Source organism: Cavia porcellus, unplaced genomic scaffold (genome assembly GCF_034190915.1).
Source record: "Cavia porcellus strain 051 isolate PalLab524CR breed Dunkin Hartley unplaced genomic scaffold, mCavPor4.1 scaffold_32, whole genome shotgun sequence".
NCBI classification, from domain to species: Eukaryota; Metazoa; Chordata; class Mammalia; order Rodentia; family Caviidae; genus Cavia; species Cavia porcellus.
In genome coordinates, this window is record NW_026947515.1 from 10,992,647 (window position 1) to 10,998,305 (window position 5,659).

A 5,659-nucleotide genomic window follows, 5' to 3' on the forward strand; every position below is an offset into this window, starting at 1 on the left:
GGCTCCTCCTCTGCAGACCTATGGCCAGGCGCGGCAGCTAAACCTATACTTATTTTTTAAAAACAGCATTTTTCACTAACATTTGTGTTATTATTTGTGTACTATATTGGATGTTATGTATGTTTTGTTCTAGGAAACCAAATTCATGTTTCAAAATGTGGTGAAGTATATTAAGAACAAAGTATTCACTGGCCTAAATGAGATTTGAAGAGACATTATCTGTAGCCTATCAAAGTGATTGATGAGATTTTTTTTCTTTTTTTAAATTTTGAACGTGGTAAAATACAACAGAACAAGGCAGAATAAGGCCAACTAAGATCATACAGTGAAAATGGTACACAACTTCACAACTTGTTACTGCGATAACAGTAATAGGTATCACAGTACACTTTATTATCTTTATAATAGTTGTTCTTTTTTTTTTTTTTTTTTTTGTCTTTTTCCTTTTTATCGGTACCGGGGATCGAACCCACGACTGTCTGCTTGCAAGGCAGGTGCTTATGCCGCTGAGCTAAATCCCCAGCCCAAATAGTTGTTCTTTCAAACACATATATCAAAATGAGATGAAATACAGAACATTATAGTACTTATGAAAACAAAATATTGAATAGAGCAAAACAGTAATAAAAATATTTGCCTCCAAAGAGATAGTAGAAGGAAGGCCCCCTTATTTGTTATGGTCTGCTTCCCAGGAGACGCTCAGATTTCTGGTTCCCATTTGCTAACGGGGGGGGGGGGCGGGGGTGACAGGAGAAGAAGGGTAGGGAAGTGGGATGTTTGATTCTAGGCCGTACATCAGTAGGTTCACTACTGCTTAGTAGAGAGACAGGCCAGTTGTTTGATTTCACAGCGTCCTAAGTTCCCACATGGTGTGGATCTCAGGAGCTGCTGCTGGTTCTCCCCCTGGAAGGGCCGCATTCTGTGAGACCGCCACCACTTACCATGGAGAAGTGATGCTTGCTTGCCTTCCAAGTGTCCTAAATTGCAGCATGGCATCGATCTCAGGAGCTGCTGTTGGTTTCCCCCTTGATAGGCCACAGTCTGGCACATCATCACCACTTCCCAGGGAAGGGAGGTGCTTGTTTGGCTTCCCATTTGATTGATGGGATATTTATCTGCTTCTGTGCTTTGTGGATGCTGGTCCAACAGGCTTCTCACTGTGAGCTCTGCTTTAGAGACAGCACACAGGGAATATTGCAGTGACTCAGCACAAGAATCAGTGCTCCTATTTCACTCTTACATTAGCAGTGAGTTTCAATCTATCATCAAATTTGCTGTCTTCAAAAATGTGCATATACACAAAATTAATGACCAAGACATGGATTTAAATTTGAAGAAATCAGTCTTCATTCAGCTGTTTTGTTTGGTTGTATTTGTTTTAGTTTTGTTTTGTTTTATTGAGACAAGCTTTTTGTATGTATATCAGCTGGATTTGAACACCCTGTGGAGCCTAGAATTGCCCTGAACTCACTGAAACCATCCTGCCTCAGCATTTTGAGTGCTGGAATTATAGATATATACCACCACACTTTGCTTTTGATTCAGATTTGTAGGAGAGAATTTAAGATATCCCAAACCTGGTGTCTCAACCTTCGTGTGAGAAATATATGTATGATGTTTAGGAGGTGGTGACCTTGGAGCATGTGGTTGTGAACTTCAGCAATGAGGAGTGGACTTTGCTGAGTGTATCCCAAAAGAACCTCTACAGAGATGTGATGGGCGAAACCTTTAGGAACATGACTGCAATAGGTAAGGACAAAATACTTTTGTCATTCATGCTGTCAGAATATTGTATGTTGCTCATCAGTGCTGTTTCATTAAAAACAATGTGAAAATATTTTTAAAAATAGCTGAGACCTGGACACATTAAATCATAACTCTAAACAAAATCTATTAATCTGTGTATATTATTCTAATGGGTGCTGGTATTTGTATGTCTACAATTCAGGAGGACTTGGGGATATCCAGGAAGCTGAAAAAGAATGCAAAATTTACTGGAGATACTTAAGGTAATTTGCACTCATAAGAAGAAGGAATGTTCCTGAGTAATTAGTGAGTCAGCAGAAAAATGACCGCCAAAGAAATGAGGCACCATTCAATTTATTGTCAATAATATTCTCCGAAGATGTATAAGCTAGGGTATGTATAATGAGTGAATTAAATCATGAAAATGTATGTCATTGCATATAGATGTGTACGAAAGGCATACACTTTGAGTTATGACATTCTCCCTTCAGTTTTTCTACCCATATATGCATGTGAATACAACACATTCATTATCTAAAAATTACTAAGATTGCAATAGAATTTAAAATAAAACAGAGTGCTTGTGTTTCCAAGCCATGCTTTAAAGAATCAACCATTCTGACTAAAATTCTTAGAAGGCTGGTGGAATGTTAAGTGCACTCATTCTGAATATCAGTGTGCAGTTGTCTCTAGAAATTGATCCCCTCATACTTGTCCTGGATATATTTTTAAAAATTCAAAATCCGCATAAAATACTGATACATGCTTGCTCATATACAAAGCAGATCAAGTTATAATAGATCAGGAGTTGAAGAAGCTTAGCTATCTATCACTGGATTTGTGGAGAAGGAAAATGTTAATAGAGTCTCTGTGATTGTGCATTCTTGTAAATCAAGCACACTAGGAATCAGATTTTGCAGAATGGCAATTCACGTTCAAACTTCACAGCTTAATGATCAGCGAAAATGTCTTAAAACAGATTTAAAAAGCTATAGATTTTATGCTAATAGCTTTTGTTCGTTCCCAACATGGAAAAGAAAAAAAATGTGTTATATAATATCAAAAAATAAATAATATAATGTCATTTGCCATAAGAAATAGGTGGTTCTTTCTCCCATCAATTCGGTGAAATAGCTCAGCTATAAAACCTAAAAGGTCACAGGGTTTCTTTTAGATGAGAAACCAAAATATAAATTGTGGAATGAAATGAAAGAGAGTTGATAGGGAAAAGTAAGACTGACCATATGTAAAAGGGAACTACAGGTTAAGGACAGAAGGGAGATTGTGATGGGGAAACATATCAGAATAATCTGTATATGATACACATATGTACCCTTGCCCAAAGTGAAGCTAAAGATTCTGAATTTTAAAGTACCAACTTTTAAGATTTCCAAATGTGTAGCATCCTTTTGGGAATGGTTGTTTTCAACATATCTTACAAGTCCATTCTGTAGCTTCATGGTCTGAATTTCTTAGCAGGCATTAAAAGTAGAACTTGACATTAATGCAGTCATTAAACGGAGACCCATTTCACTGTGAATTGTTCTTTTTTAAATTTAATATAAGGAAAGATTAAACAAAACAAAATAAGTAGAAATAATACTACTTTCAAAGTGAAAATAAACAGTAAGAAATCGCAAGATGATGATTACATATGCTGCTCATAGAAATAGTTATGAAATACAAAAGTGAAACATACAAAGTGGGGATTCAAACAGCGAGACTGCAAGCAGTTTTGTTCAACTCTCCAACAAAAACTTAGTAATATGGTTATAAATCCTATATATGAATCCTGTATTTTTCTTTACAGAAATGACAAGCTAGGGAAATACTATGGACATACATCTTGGAATCAGTGTAAAGAAGTATTCCTTGGTACTGCAGAAGGTAATGTGAATGTGAAAGAAACAGAAACACACCACAATGTTCAGATCCATAAAAATATTGCAGTGGAGGGAAATCCTATGTATGCAATCAATGCGGGAAAGGTTGTACTATACATGGAATTTGTAAGAAACATGAAAGAATTCACAGAGGAAAGAGACCCTACATATGTAATCAGTGTGGGAAAGCATTTACAACACGTGCATATTGTCAAGTACATGAAAGTCTTCACTCCAGAGAAAAATGTCATGAATGTAAGCACTGTGAGAAAGCTTTCAGCACATGTACTTATTGTGTAATCCGTGAAAAACTTCACACTGGGCAGAAATTGCATATATGTAAGAAACGTGGGAAAGCTTTTAGCAGTAAAATTCATTTTCAAACACATGAAAATGTTCACACTGGAGAGAAACCCTATGTGTGTAAGCAATGTGGAAAAGGTTTCATCCAACCTGTAAGGAACATGAAAGAATTCACACTGGAGAGAAACCTTATGTATGTAAGCAATGTTGGAAAGCTTTTAAAACACAGGGAGATTGTAAGAAACATGAAAGAATTCACAATGGAGAGAAACCCCATGTATATCAGCAGTGTGGAAAAGGATTCACCAGATCTGGACATTGTAAGCAACATGAAACGTTTCCAAATGGGAACGTTTCTTCCACTGGGAAGAAACCATATGTATGTAAGAAATGTGGGAAAGCTTTTAACAGACATGCAAATTGTAAGGTTCATGAAAGAATTCACACTGGAGAGAAACCATATATTTGTAAGCAATGTGGGAAAGCTTTTATCACATGGGGCGATTGGAAGATACATGAAAGAATTCACACTGGATAGAAACCATATGTATGTAAGCAATGTGGAAAAGCTTTTATCACACATGCAAATTGTAAGGAACATGAACGTATTCACACTGGAGAGACACTCTGTATGTAAGCAATGTGGGAAAGCTTTTAAAACACAGGGAGATTGTTGGAAGCATGAAAGAATTCACATTGGAGAGAAACCCTATGTATGTAAGCAATGTGGGAAAGTTTTTACCCTACATGGACATTGTAAGCAATATGATTGTTTACACTCAAGATAAAACCAGTGTATATAGGCATCATGAGAATGGTTTCAGCACACGTACATATTGCATGATGCATGAAAATCTTCACACTGGGCAGAAAACTTACATATGTAAGGAATGAGGGAAAGGTTTCAGCAGAAATGCTCATTGTCCAATACATGAAAAATTTGCAGTGTTGAGAAACCCTGTGTATGTGAAGAATGTGGGAAAGCTTTCACCACACATGGATATTGTAAAATACATCCATGACTTCACACTGGTAAAGAAACCCTAAGTATATAACAATGTGGCAAAGCTTTTACCCCATACAGTCATTGCAAAACACATGAAAGAATTCACACTGGGAAGAACCACTGGCTATGTAAGCAAGTGCAGACACTTTCATCAGCCAGATTGTAAGTGAAATACGTGAAAAAACTCACAAAATAGATAAATCCTATGTGTTATGGGAATACTCTCAGCACACATGATCATTGTTACATATCTGAAAGAGCTCACTGGGCAAAGATCCTATGCGGGTTAACAATGTGAGAAATATGGCAATCCATGTTTCTTGTTAAATACATACAAAAAGAATCACTGTTCAGACAGTTTAGATCTAAGTTTACTTTAAAAATCCCAAGGAGACCTGAAGAAATAATCAATACAGAAGTTAGATGTCAATATTTCTTCACAAATATTCCACAAATGACAAATCTGAGGTGGAGCTCTACTCAATTTCATATGTTGTATGATTTTCAGGTAATTCCTTGTAACTCTCTAGATTTTTTAAAGTGTTTTTGTGCTTCAACATGGCATCTTGTAATTAAACATGCCAAACTGAAATGAGCTTTTCACTTTCAAATATGGATAGTGCCTGTGTACTTAATATTTTGTCTTTAAAACTTAAATTTCATATTTTTTGGTGAATTGTAATGTTTATTTAAAGATAAAAGTGTAGAAATAATACAGAAT

General features: G+C 36.1%; 1 long non-coding RNA gene across 1 annotated transcript; it reads left to right on the forward strand.

Moving 5' to 3' along the window:
• The first annotated feature begins 1,438 nt into the window (after positions 1-1,438).
• LOC134474368 (uncharacterized) lies at positions 1,439-2,308 on the forward strand. The gene is made up of 2 exons (XR_010045198.1): positions 1,439-1,749; positions 1,949-2,308. It is a non-coding gene; the product is annotated as an uncharacterized LOC134474368 (long non-coding RNA).
• Positions 2,309-5,659: the final 3,351 nt, after the last annotated feature.